The sequence below is a fragment of the Babylonia areolata genome, chromosome 15, assembly GCF_041734735.1.
Source record: "Babylonia areolata isolate BAREFJ2019XMU chromosome 15, ASM4173473v1, whole genome shotgun sequence".
NCBI lineage: Eukaryota > Metazoa > Mollusca > Gastropoda > Neogastropoda > Buccinidae > Babylonia > Babylonia areolata.
In genome coordinates this window covers 3908410-3923409 of record NC_134890.1, presented here as the reverse complement: position 1 = coordinate 3923409, position 15000 = coordinate 3908410, and the positions used below count along the sequence as shown (strand labels likewise).

General features: G+C 46.2%; 1 protein-coding gene across 1 annotated transcript in view; it reads right to left on the bottom strand.

The window, feature by feature from the left end:
• LOC143290145 (nociceptin receptor-like) overlaps positions 1-7991 on the bottom strand; it is a 388332-nt gene extending 380341 nt beyond the window's left edge. Inside the window, exon 1 of the mRNA XM_076599447.1 lies at positions 7291-7991. The gene's annotated coding sequence lies outside the window, so the exon portion shown is untranslated. The remainder of the gene's footprint in view (positions 1-7290) is intronic.
• Positions 7992-15000: the final 7009 nt, after the last annotated feature.

The following is a 15000-nucleotide window of genomic DNA, read 5'->3' as shown; positions in this document are numbered from 1 at the left end:
ATACTGATGTGGAGGGAGAGAGAGCGAGAGAGAGAGAGGGGGAGAGAGGCAGAGAGAGAGGGAGAGAGAGGGAGAGAGAGGGGGAGAGGGAGAGGGAGAGAGAGGGGGGAGAGGGAGAGGGAGAGAGAGGGAGAGAGAGGGGAGAGAGAGAGAAGAAAGAGTGAGAGAGAGGGAGAGAGAGCAAGAGAGAGGGAGAGAGAGCGAGAGAGAGGGAGAGGAAGAGAGAGAGGGAGAGGAAGAGAGAGAGGGGAGGGAGAGAGTGGAGAGAAAGAGAGAGAGCGAGAAAGAGAGAGAGAGAGCGAGAAAGAGAGAGGGAGAGAGATAGGGGGAAGAGAGAGAGAGTGAGAGAGAGAGAGAGGGAGAGAGAGAGAGAAAGAGAGAGCGAGAGGGAGAGAGAGAGAGGGAGAAAGAGAGAACGAGAGAAAGAGAAAGAGGGAGAGAGAGCGATAGAGAGAGCGAGAGAGAGAAGGCGAGAGAGAGAGAGGGGAAGTTGGAGACAGCCAAAAGGAGGGAGAAAAAAAAACAAAGAGAGAGAGAGAGCGAGCCAGAGACAGAGAGAGAGAGAGAGAGAGACAGACGCAGACAAAAACAGAGAGACAGAGACAGAGAGACAGAGACAAGACAGATGAGGCAGATGAGGCCATGAGTGGAGCGTGTTGACAAACAGCAGCAGACAGGTGCGAGCTTTCCATAAAGACTGCTCCTGTCAAACCGCACAACACGCGGCCGCCGAGCCAACAAATCAGATGGGAGATAACTCGATGGGCTGGCGGAGTGGGGGGTGAGGGGAGGTAATTGGGGATGGCGAGGGATTTTGTTTGCGTGTCTTTTGTGTGTGTGTGTGTGTGTGTGTGTGTGTGTGTGTGTATGTGTGAGTGCGTGTGTTCGTTCTTTAGTTTAACGTCTCTACACTGTAAGTGATATTAGACGAGAGTAGGGGAAAAAAAAAATCGAGTGAGGGGTGGGGTGGGGGTTGGGGTGGGGGGGGGGGGGATTGGGGTTGGGGGGGTTTACTGTATTCGCATGCGAGTAAGTGAATGTGTGTGTGTGTGTGTGTGTGTGTGTGTGTGTGTGTGTGTGTGTGTGTGTGTGTGAGTGCATGTTTATTAACATTTATTTGGTCATTTGTTTAATCATCAATATTGACATTATCACTATTATTAACGTTATCATTACTATCATCATCATCATTAGTAGTAGTAGCAGTAGTAGTAGTAGTAGTAGTAGTCGTGGAAGTATTATTATTATTATTATTATTATACATTTTCTTTCATTCCATTTATTTATTTGCTATTTGTTTAAAAAAAAATTATTAAATTTTATTTCATTCTAGTCGTATTCCTGAATTCATTTATTATTTGATTTCAATTAGTTATTGACTTGTTCATTAATTCAATGACATTCATTTCATTTGTTCATACGCATCTTTTTACTTTATTTATTCATTTATATATCTATGTGTTTCTATTTTCCCATTAAGGCCTGACAAAGCGCTTTGGGTTACGCTGCTGGTCAGGCATCTGCTTGGCAGATGTGGTGTAGCGCGTATGGATTTGACCAAACGCAGTGACGCCTCCTTGAGCTACTGATAATGATACTGCATCTGCTCGGCAGATGTGGTGTAGCGTGTATGGATTTGTTTGAACGCAGTGACCGCCTTCATTGAGAAACTGAACTGACGAGAGGTGTGGGAATTTGGGGGGGGGGGGGGGGGGGGGGGGCGGGGGGAGAGCTGGCGATGAGTATGTGCGTGGTGGGGGAAGGGGTAGGAGAAGTTTTGGACAGCTGTCGAGAGGCGTGTGATGGGGGGTGGGGGGGTGCAGGGGGGGAGTGGGTTGCTTAGCAGGACTAACTTTTTCATGCGAAGTTTTTGCTGAAAGAAGGAAAGTTCGAAGTTATTTCACGGGTGTTTTTGAACTCGGCTTTCGGTTAGAGCCAGCGACGGCCCAGCTGTTGATTGAAACTAATGTCTCTCTCTGTCTCTGTCTCTGTCTCTTTCTTTTCTTATCCCTTATCTATTTTGTCTCTTATTTCTCTGTCCGCCCTGTCTCTGTCTGTTTGCCTGAATCTATGTCTGTGTGTGTCTCTCTCTAGTCTCTGTCTGCCTCTCTCTCTCTCTTCTTATCTCTTATCTATTTTGTTTCTTGTTATTTCTCCGTCCGCCCTGTCTCTGTCTGCCTGAATCTATGTCTATGTCTCTCTCTCTGTCTCTGTCTCTCTCTGTCTCTGTCTGTCTGTCTGTCTCTCCTCATCCTCCTTTCTTCGTCTTCTTCTCTTCGTCGTCTTCTTCTGCTTGTTCTTTTCCCTTCTTCCCCCCCCCCCCTCCTTCACCTTCTTTCATCTTCCTTTTCCCCCTCCTCCTGGTTTTTGTTTTTCCCTGTGGCTGCCCCTCAAACCCCCCACTCAAACACACTCTCAACAAACACGTCAGAGCAACAGCGCGCGCAAACAGCAACCTCCACGACCCAAACGCTCAGCAACTGAAAGTCCGAAAGGTCCCTTTCTTCTTCAAGAGAAGGCTTAACTACGGCAGATTAAACATGCAATTTCCCACGAAAAAAGAAAAGAAAAAACTTGAGATGACAGCTGCCTATTTGTGGGGTAGCAAGGCAAAGTTATTTTACGTCCGTCTGAACACATTGCAGCGCCCAACTACTTTGACAGCCTCTCCGGGAAAACTCAGCATCAACAAAAAAAACTATGGTTAGGGCTGTCACACACCAGCGTGAGCGTCAGTAATTGTATGCCGCGTGGCGCGTCAACCGCTTGACGAAGTTTTCCGGTGCGCTGTTTTCTGCGCTACTTTGCTGATCGTCCGCATCAGCGCCACCAGCTGCGCGACAAAGCGCACTGCTCTAAAAAAAATAGTTGGATAGCTGATTGGGCAGGAAAGCTGAAGCCAACTGGACGCCATACTGCCACTCGTATCTGGCTGTCAGTCCGCTGAGAAGTCGTCTGCTAACTGGTAGTAGTTTCTGAACTGTAATCGTGTATCTTCGATGAAATCGTGTTGTGCTTGCCTCCACGACATGCCAAATGTTGTGTCTTGATTGATATCTGCCAATGGTTTATTTGCCAAAGTTATCACAGGAAAACAGTGCAAACTTGCTGTGGAGGCACATACAGGAATGTCAGCCTTAACTAACGCCGCAAGCAAGTGAAAGCTTGCCGTGAAGCAGTCATCGTAACCAACAGAGCGCTCAGCTACATATATGAAGTGACCGCTTCGCGCTGTACTGACACGAATAGCAAAATGGCTAACTTAACACTTCCGCTGGCTTCAGTTAGCAAATGGGCTCAAAGGAGGCATGCGCTATCCACTTATTTTTAGACAGTGGACAAAGCGACAGAGCTAAAAAGGCAGAGACAGAGAAAATCCACTGATGCTTTGGAGAGAGCGATTTCTATTGGCTGGCTGATACCTGTTTCAACCAATCAAAACAATCGTATGACTCTGGCAACCAGAAATTGAATCTTTTGATCGCGACTGAGAAAGAAAATAATCGAGATACTTCTATACTGATCGATGTATGTCGTGTGCAAGAGATTTTGACATCTTCGCAGTCTGCAAGGACATCCACGTTTTGTGAATACTGTATTCAAGCAGTAACATTGCAGGAAAATGTTGCAGGTGTTGAAGAACGCAGCAGTTCTATTTTGAAGTCCGATGCCAACGCTGAATCTTGGCGTTTTCAGCTGCGTCATTTCTTCTTCGGACATTTCTTCTTGGTGTGTTTCGTATGCCACACACACACACGCTCACACCCCCTCACACACCTCCCTCCACCCCCACCCCCCCAACCCCCGGCCCCGCCTCGCCACACACACACACACACCTAAGAACATCTCTTTTAATCACCAAGAGACACGGCATCCACCCCCACACAATTCTGATCAGCTTTTGCTTCCAGGAGCCCAAAACGCCACCTGAAAACTGAAGACATGTCAAAGAAACAAATTCCAAACGGAGAGAGAGAGAGAGAGAGGTGAAAAAAAAACCCACCCAAAAAACTCCTTCACATTGGAACTGTCAATTAGGACAGGGGAAGGACTGGATTCTTGAGTGAGACCCTGCCACAAGAGGGTCAAGGAAAACACTGATGAGATCTCCGCGGTGCCAGAAAATATCATCACTTGTCACGGGCACCATCACAGGACAGGATTTTCTCTCTCTCCCCTCAAGAGCCGGGGGTGGGGTTTGCAGCAGGAGCGAATTTGGGGGAATTTCTTACCCGGCAAAGAAAACGTTGCTCTGCAAAATTGTCGCTGTATGTCAACCCAGCCATGTGTGTCTTGCTGATGTGGGAAGGAGGGGTTTTAGTCTCTCTCTCTCTCTCTCTCTCTCTCTCTCTGTTGCTCGCTCGCTCACTCTCTCTCCCTGTCTCTGAGTTCTGGGTTCTCTCTCTCTCTCTCTCTCTCTCTCTCCCGCTCTCTCTTCCCATCTCTGTCTCTCTCTCTCCCTTTCTCTCTCCCTCTCTCCCCCTCTCCATCTCTTTCTCTCTCCCTCTCTACCCTGTCTGTCCCCTCTTTCTCCCCTCTCTCTCCCTCCCCTTCTCCCCCCTCTCTCTCTCTCTGAATTCTGAGTTCTGAGTTCTGTGTGTGTGTGTGTGTGTGTGTGTGTTCTGTGTTCTCTCTCTCGGCTTTCGGTGAGAGCCAGCGACGGCGCGGCTGTTGATTGAAACTAATCTCTCTCTCTCTCTCTCTCTCTCTCTCTCTCTCTCTCTCTCTCTCTCTCTCTCTCTCTCCCATTTCCATCTGCATACCCCGTCTTATTCCGCCATCCCCACCCTACACTGTAACGACGCAGACATTTTTTTTTTCTCAACTGATAATCACGACCATGCGATGGCTGGGCAGGTCTTGACGTTAAAGATCATTCTTATGTTTCAGAAGAATAGCTAACACACACACACACACACACACACACACACACACACACACACACACACACACACACACACACACACACACACACACACACACACACACACACACACACACACACACTTCCGACGTTCGCTTGGCCACACTAGTTCCCAAGCGCTTAAGTTTGCAGCACAGCAACAACAGCCATGGAGAAATCCTGACCGCTAAGCGAGCTTGGATCTTCTGCAACTGCAGCCGTGGGTGTCTTCTGGAGATACTACGGTATTTGTTTGTCCGTCTGCCTGTGTTTGTCTGTGTGTCTGTCTGTCTGTTTGTCCGTCTCTCGCTCTCCGTGTTTGCTCGTTTCTCTCTGTCTTTCTCTGGCTCTGTCTGACTGTCTGTCCTCTCTTTCTCTGTCTCTCTCTCTGAACATCAATCTACGTAGTGTGTGTGTGTGTGTGTGTGTGTGTGTGTGTGTGTGTGTGTGTGTGTGTGTGTGTCTGTGTCTCTGTGTGTGTCTGTGTCTGTGTATGCGTGTGTGTGTGTGTGTGTGTGTGTGTGTGTGTGTGTGTGTGTGTGTGTGTATGCGTGTGTGTGTGTGTGTGTGTGTGTGTGTCTTTATGTATGTAGATTTGTGTATGGGTCTATGGTCTTCACAATTAAAATATTTGTCATTTTCATTCTCTCTCTCTCTCTCTCTCTGAGCACCCATCTACGTAGTGTGTGTGTGTGTGTGTGTGTGTGTGTGTGTGTGTGTGTGTGTCTGTGTCTGTGTGTAGCTATGTATGTAGATTTGTGTATGGGTCGATGGCCTTCACAATTAAAATATTTGTCATTTTCATTTTCTCTCTCTCTCTCTCTCTCTCTCTCTCTCTCTCTCTCTCACTCTCTCTCTCTGTGGCCTCTCTCTCTTTCTCTCTGTCTCTCTCTCTGGCCTCTCTCTCTCTCTCTCTCTCTCTCTGGAGACTGGAAGATTGAGAAAAAAAAGAATATGAAGAAAGAAAAGATGAAAGCCAAATAAAGAGAAAGAAATAGAAAAAAAATAAAAATAAAAAAGAAAGAAAGGAGAAATAAAAGAAAAGACAATAAAGCAAGGACGGAACGAAAAATGGACGAAACTACGAAGGAAAATATGAAAGAAGCGATGTTCAGAATGCATGGATTATTACAAACCAACCCAAAGAAAGGCCACAAGCATGAGAGAATATGCAAGATGATGTTTCGTTGCCTTTGCATTTCCCATGGCGACTTTGCCTTCCATGGATGTTGCCAGCTTGTGATCAACAGAGATATGTTTGGCAGCAGAGAGGAACACGAGAACGCTTTTAAACGTTCCGGCAAAAAGAGTTATCTCGACACTTAGGCAAGCAGAGAGAGAGAGGAGGGGGGGGGGATGGAGAGAGAGAGAGAGAGAGAGAGAGAGAGAGAGAGAATGAAGGAGGGAATTAAGGAGACAAGCACAAGAGGCTTGCAGGAGGCGGAGAAAGAGGGAAAGAGAGATTCACAAACAGACAGAAAGACAGACAGACAGACAGACAGGCAAGCAGGCAAACAGGCAGAAACACATTGAGACAGACAGACAGAAACAGAAACACATAGGTAGATACAGACACATGGAGAGACAGACAGAGAGACAGACAGACAGACAGACAGACAGAGAGACAGACAGACAGAAACACATAGGTATATACGGAGATACGGAGAGACAGACAGACAGACAGAAACACATAGGTATATATGGAGATACGGAGAGACAGACAGACAGAAACACATAGGTAGATACAAAGACACTAAGAGGGAGACAAACGGAGAGAGAGAGACGGACAGACAGACAGACAGACAGACAACCAGAGACAGAGACAGACAGAGACAGAAGCACAGAGATATATACCGAGATACGGAGAGAGAGAGAGAGAGAGAGAGAGAGAGAGAGAGAGAGAGAGAGAGAGAGAGAGAGGGAGACAGACTGACAAACGGACAGGCAGAAAGGCAGACAGGAACAGATGGTGAAAGACAGAGAGATACAGACAGATACAGAGCGATGCGTATCACACAGAGGAAGTCGGACAGAATAGTGGAAGAGCGAGGGGGGGCCAGGGGGGGGGGCAGAGATAAATAGTCAGAGATTAGAGAGAGAGAAAGTTGAGAGGGGGAAAGAGATTGAGTCGGAGTGATTAGTGGAGAGCACACACACACACACACACACACACACACACACACACACACACACACACACACACACACACACACACACTCACACTCACACACACACACGATACAGAAACAGAAATAAGAAAAAAATCCACAACAACAACAAAAAACAGATAGGACAAAAAAACAAACCAAACAGTTCAAACAAAAACACAACACACAAAAAAACACCACCACCACCACCAAACAAAACATACAAAAAACTTCACTCACCTTCCAAAACAGATCAACCAGCACCAACTTCATCAGTAGACACCAAAAAAAACAACAAAGATCACTACAGCTTCCTCATCTCCAGAAATTCACACCACTCTTAAACCACCTTCCGCACAATTAATTGTTTGCTTCAGCACAAAAGTCGAGCCGCTAAGTTCCTCGCCGTCTTTTAACCATCCACCAAGGATAGAAATAATGATGTAGAAAACAGAACAAACATGATAAATCACTCGTTTTTTTCTCTCTCAACCCCTCTTCGCCCCACAACAAACAGCCGAGTGTTCCAACCTATTGCCTTGGTCAAGTTGTTGAGGGCGGTGTTGTTTGTGTGTGAAGGAATCGTTGCTCCAAGCAGGGAGGATTTCTGGCTCAACACCCCCCCCCCCAACCCCCCAAATCCCCAACACCTGTTCACTTATGATATTTATCACGGCAGCTGCCAGTGTCTGGAATTACTTCCGAGGGTGTTGTTTTTTCCTCGCCTTGTCTTATCGGTATCACAGGTAGAGTGTTTTCCACGTCTTTGTCTTATCTGTATCGCAGGTAAGTTTTTCTTTTTACACGGGCTCCGCTCCTATTCTGGAATAGCTGGGTATCCTGGTGTTCGTTATCAGCTCTGGATGCTGACGAGGTCAGGGCTGGACACTCTGAAGGCGGAGGCGAGTCAGATGATGATGATGACGACTACGACTGCCGTTTGGAACAGCTCTGAAACAGGTAATTTAAGCGCTGCGTTATTCATTTGTCGGAAGGGTTGGCTGGTTTGTAGTGGTGGTGGTGGTGGTTGTTGTTCGTGTTTTTGTTGCGGTTCACATTCCGTTGTTGTTTTTTGTATCGTCATCGTCGTCGTCGTCATTATCATCATCATTTGTGTCGTTACTGGTCTCGTTTTTGCTGTCACTTCTGAAGTTGACGCTGTTTCTTTATTGTCCAGTGCCGTTATGATGGAGTCATAGCCTAGAGGTAACGCGTCCGCCTAGGAAGCGAGAGAATCTGAGCGCGCTGGTTCGAATCACGGCTCAGCCGCCGATATTTTCTCCCCCTCCACTAGACCTTGAGTGGTGGTCTGGACGCTGTTCATTCGGATGAGACGATAAACCGAGGTCCCGTGTGCAGCATGCACTTAGCGCACGTAAAAGAACCCACGTAAAAAAAGGGTTGTTCCTGGCAAAATTCTGTAGAAAAATCCACATCGATAGGAAAAACAAATAAAACTGCATGCAGGAAAAAATACAAAAAAATGGGTTGCGCTGTAGTGTAGCGACGCGCTCTCCCTGGGGAGAGCAGCCCGAATTTCACACACAGAAATCTGTTAGATAAAAAGAAATACAAATACAAATACACGCTACACCACATCTGGAAGGCTGATACCTGACCAGCAGCATAACCCAACGCGCTTTGTCAGGCCTTGAATGCATGCTTATAATTATTTGTGTACCTATCATGACAGACAGCAGGATCCCGAAGACGCTTTTGTATGGCCAGCTGAAGGAGGGCCACCGTGAACTTGGAAGACCCTGCAAGCGCTTCAAGGACACCTTGAAGACAAACCTCAAAGCCTGTGACATAGACATCGCTTCCTGGGAAACTGATGCCCTTGACCGCTGTCACTGGAGGATGCTGTGCTCTAGTGGCATAAAGACGTTTGAAAACAAAAGAATGCTGGCCATTAAGGAGAAGCGTGAGCGAAAGAAGCAGGGCTCAACTTCTGGAGACATTTTCCCTTGCAACACCTGTGGGAAGTGCTGTGCATCCAGAATCGGCCTCTTCTCCGATATGAGGACACACACTGACAGATAAGCCTGCCTGCCTACTCATCCGTCGGACCGACGGGAGACTCCATCACCTATCAGAGTGGATTTCTTCTACAGAATTTTGCCAGAGGACAACATTTTCGTTGCCATAGGTTCTTTTTCAGCGCGCCAAGTGCGTGCTGCATACGGGACCTCGGTTTATCGTATCATCCGAACGAGTAAACGCTCAGTTTGATTTTCCAGTCAAACGTGGGAGAAATGGCGAGAGCGGGATTCGAACACACACCCTCACGGACTCTCTGTATCGACAGATGAGCGGCTTAACCATTCTGCCGCGAGCGGGGAAGGGGAATAATTTGTGTCGTTCCATTGTGGGTTCCCTCTGTCTTTCTTATCTCTTCCCTCCCTCCCTCTGTCATTTTCCTTTTGTTGTCACCTTGCTGTTTTGTCAACCCAAACACATGTGTGTAAATCACCGAACATCAGTTCCGCTTACATCTATAAATCATTAAACGGGTGCGAACAGCCGTCTGAAATATTAATCATCCACAACAAGTTCTTCGGGTTTCTGTACACAGAACAACACACTCAAGTCCGTCAGTCTTATCAGCAACGCGCTAATTGCAACGGGCCCTGGTTGCCTGCCGTTGCGTGTTGCACGCGAACTTACAAAAACAGACACACTGCACACCCCTTGAACAGATCGGCCAATTAAAAAGCCTTGCATGTGCGAACACCAACCGCAAGCACGCGCGTGCGCGTGCAAACGCATGAGCAGGCACGTGTAAGCAAGGCCAATGAGACTTGCATGTGTCGCATGGCTGATATCGCGTTTCGTTTCGAAACAGCGTGACAGGTTAGAATCAACATGTGAACCCCCACACCGGAAGCCAAGACAAAACCAAACCAAACACTGAACAAAGCGAAAGAAAGAAAGAAAGAAAGAAAAGCATACAAACAAACAACAACAACAAAAACACCTTGGCATTCATTATCGTTGCGAATTGATTGATCGATTGATATGGATACTTATCTAGTGCCTATCCTCGGTCGGAGACCAAGCTCTAAGCGCTTTACAAACAAGGAGTCATTTACACAACAGGCTGCCTACCTGGGTAGACGGCTGCCATTGGGCACTCATCATTCGTTTCCTGTGTCATTCAATCAGGTTTCAGGCACTCACACCACCACACTGAGACAAACATGTAACATTTAACATTTTACGTGCATGACCGTTTTGCTTATTTACCACGCCATGTAGGCAGCCATACACCGTTTTCGGGGGTGTACATGCTGGGTATGTTCTTGCTTCCATAACCCACCGAACGCTGACATGGATTACATGATCTTTAACGTGCGTATTTGATCTTCTGCGTGCGTATACACACGAAGGGGGTTCAGGCACTGGCAGGTCTGCACATATGTTGACCTGGGAGATCAGAAAAATCTCCACCCTTTACCCACCAGGCGCCACCGAGATTCGAACCCGGGACCTTCATATTGAAAGCCCAACGCTTTAGCCACTCCGCGATTGCGCCCGTCTCAATCGTTGATCTATTTCGCCAGTCAATATTTCCATGCGACAACAACAATGACCACAGCGATCATCTCTCAATTTCTTTGTTTTGTCAGTTGATACTATCGCTTAACATCAATAATAACCACAGCAATATTGATTGACAACAGCCAAAACTACAGCCTCAAACTGCCACCACTATAACCACTGCTGCTACTGCTAGTACTGCTACGAGTACTATTACTACAGCTACCACCACTGCTCCTGCGTTGCTACAACTACAAATGCTGCTATGTCTAAATCCAAACGTATTCTCGAAAATAAAATATATCAATTACACAGTCACGTCACGCTTTTCCCGTGGCCGGTTTGGATTACGGACAATTATTCAATCTATAAAGAAATGGAGAAGAAGTAGAAAGAAAAAAATCAGACTCTGGCGAATGTGTTCGACAAATTCAACGCATTCGCACGCCTCGAACTGTCGTTTAAAATGAGCAAGCAGGCTTTTTGCGAGCATGTGTGGCGTGTGTTGCCGCGATTATAAATGTGCCTGGATTTCTCGTTCCTATTGATCTAGATCATATGACGTCTACCGTGTGTCTTCGAATTCAAAACAGTAAATCCGAGATATAAGGCGTGTACAGCAAACAAAATGAGAGAAAAAAACAACATTCCCCAAACAAACAAACAAAACATTTAAGACAGGTAGAAAACAAAGGGAGGAAAATCTGTCCTTGGAACTCAGCACATGTTCCTGATCGATGTTTGGCTTTCGGAGCTTACATGGCCAAAGCAGACAGTCTTGTTTTCGCAGTGAGAGTAATATTGACAGAGATGGAGAGAGAGAGAGAGAGAGAGAGAGAGAGAGAGAGAGAGAGAGAGAGAGACAGACAGACAGACAGACAGAGACAGAGACAGAGAGACAGAGACAGAGAAAGGGAGACAGACAGAAAGAGAGGGAGAGACAGGGAGTGACGGACAGAGATAGAGAGAAAGGGAGAGACAGAGATAGAGACACAGAAACGGAGACAGACATAGAAAGAAGATGGTGCGAAAAAGACAAATGTAGACACACATAGTGACAGACAGAAACAGAGATCGTGAGAAACAGAGAGAGAGAGCATGAGACACGTGGTGACACTGACCGAAAGAGAAAAAAAGAAAGAAAGAAAGAAAGGCAGGAAGGAAAGAAGGAAGGAAGGAAGAGAAGAAGAACCACCACCACAACAACGACAACAATAGCGAAACAGAACGGATGAAGACCAAGTCAGAGGGAAGCACTAAAATACAGGACCAGGACCATCATTAAGGCCAAGCTGCAGAACAAGTGGAAGCAGCAGCATCCACGCCACAACAGAGCAGACCCGTACTACCTGCTGACTCGTCGAGAGCAGGTAGCCATTTTCACGCTCAGGACAGGCCACAACCGCCTGAAACACCACCTACACACGAAACTCCGTATCGGCGACACAGAGCAGTGCCCCTGCAGAACAGGCAGCCAGACAACAGAACATCTGCTGCAGTCCTGCCCGCTCCACCAAGCGCTCCGAGAGAAAACCTGGCCCGACCCAATCCCAGCGGCCCGGAAGCTCTACGGAGGACTGGAGGACCTGCGACGTACTGCCGCCTTCGTCGAGGAGACGGGGGAACCCATCTGATAAATGACGAACGAGACAACAACAACAAAATACATGCACACCGACGCATACATACTGAAAAAAGAAAAGAAAAAAGAAAACCAATAATTTTTAAAATACGTTTTTGATTAATGGAATACTTTGCCATGTGCTTCTTAGGTACACAGCATATATCTCTGTCCAATCATGTTGAGGGCTGTCATCGGATGTGAAACGAGCTGTGTGTCGCTATTTGTTTTACTGTGTACAGTCAAGCAAATGCTTTGTTTTTTTGCAAAGGAAAAAAAAAACAAAACAAAAAAACAACGAAAATCAATACGACACGCCACCCGGAAACATGACAGACCTTCCAGTAATTTCCAAAAGACAGGATACCTGTCGACGGAACATCGACAAACCCGATCTCAAAGCCTTGGGCTGGGGTCAGTTTCATAAGCAACCCGGCCAACATTTAGTTTAATTAGCGTTCAAACTGTTTCCTAAGTCTATGAAATTAGCGCAGACTTTCGAAAAAAATTTCTATTGCAAAATCACATTTAGCGATGCAGAGATTTGATAATTCCACAGCCTTTGGGTAACTGTTAACGCTCTCTGCACTGCCGCAATCACAACCCATCAAAGGCTTGTGGCCAAGGAGGCGGAAGGTGGGGGAATGGTCTTCTTCTTCTGCGTTCACTCGTATGCACACGAGTGGGCTTTTACGTGTAGGACCGTTTTTACCCCGCCATGTAGGCAGCCATACTCCGTTTTCGGGGGTGTGCATGCTGGGTATGTTCTTGTTTCCATAACCCACCGAACGCTGACATGGATTACAGGATCTTTAACGTGCGTATTTGATCTTCTGCTTGCATATGCACACGAAGGGGGTTCAGGCACTAGCAGGTCTGCACATATGTTGACCTGGGAGATCGGAAAAATCTCCACCCTTTACCCACCAGGCGCTGTCACCGTGATTCCAACCCGGGACCCTCAGATTGACAGTCCAACGCTTTGACCACTCGGCTATTGCGCCCGTCGGCGGAATGGTCAATACGCTCATCTACCAATACAGACAGTCCGTGAGGGTGTGGGTTCGAATCCCGCTCTCGCCCTTTCTCCAAAGTTTGACTGGAAAACCAAACTGGGCGTCTGGTCATTCGGACGACGCGATAAACCGAGGTCCCGTGTACAGCACGCACTTGGCGCACTGAAAAAGAAGCCATGGCAACGAGAGTGTTGTCCTCTGGCTAAAATTATGTAGACGAAATCAACTCTGATAGGTACACAGATATATATATATATATATACATATATATATATATATATATATATATATATATGGATGCACTGAATGCCTGACTAAGCAATGTTTGGGTTACACTACTAGACAGGCAACTTCTGACATACTTTTTACAGCAAGTGAGAATAATCCATCATTTACAACTGACTAGAGGGGGGGAAGGGGTGGGTGGATGGGTGGAGGGGGGTCGTGGCATGCTGAACAACTCCGAGAAAAAAAAAACACACAAAAAAAACAACAATAAAAAAACAGCAGGGGAGAGTTTGAGCTCAACACACCGGTTAACTCTAAAACAAACCAAAAACATGCTGCTGCTATGATATCAAACACTCGGTCTAACTTGTACAAGTTCTATTATTATTAATTTTTTTTTTGCAGAGCAGACAACACTCGATATATCACCCCAGTACTTTACGTGGATGACAAGTAGGCATGTCATGACATGCTGAGACAGGCAAACGCTGCTGACAGGGGGAAGGGGAATACAATTGGCCAGTCCCTGCGACCGACTTTGCGAACTTTGTTTTTTTCCGCCAGTGGTGTTTGTACACTTGAGACGCTTTATTCCATACTCTTGTTTTTGTTGTTGTTTTTTTGTTTTTTTTTTTTTAGTGGATCTCCGTCTGTTTCTTTTTCCTTCGGAATGTGTGTGTGTGTGTGTGTGTGTGTCTGTGTGTGTGTGTGCGGGCGCGCGTCCGTCTGTCTGTCTGTCTGTATGCGTCTGTGTGTGCGCGCATGCGTGTACACACACACACACACACACACACACACACATATATATATATATATATATATATATATATATACGTGTGTGTGTGTGTGTGTGTGTGACTTGGTGCATGCTTAAATTCATTATGTTCAATCTTCAGTTGTGTCCACCTTCTTGCCAGCCACGTACAGACATATATATATATATATATATATATATATATATAGAGAGAGAGAGAGAGAGAGAGAGAGAGAGAGAGAGAGAGAGAGATAGGCAGATAGGCAGATAAACAGGCACAGAGAGACAGAGTGATAGATAGATAGATAGAGATATATAGATAGGTATAGAGATAGAGATAGACAAATAAATAGGCACAGAGAGACAAACAGACTGATAAATAGATAGATAGAGAGATAGAGAGATACAGAGATAGATAGATACAAAGATAGAGATAGATAAATAGGCACAGAGAGACAAACAGACAGACTGATAGATAGATAGATAGATAGAGAGAGAGAGAGAGAGAGAGAGAGAGAGAGAGAGAGATAAAGATACAGATAGACAGATAGACAGACAAACAGGCACAGGGAGACAAACAGACAGACAGACTGATAGATAGATAGATAGATAGATAGATAGATAGACAGATAGACAAAGAGAGAGAGTGAGAGAAACAGGCAGATAACTAGACAGGCAGAGAGACAGACAGGTAGATAGATAGATATAGACAGACAGATAGATAAATAGATAGACAGGCAGACATGCAGGCAGACAAATAGACAGAGAGACAAACAGACAGACAGATAGAT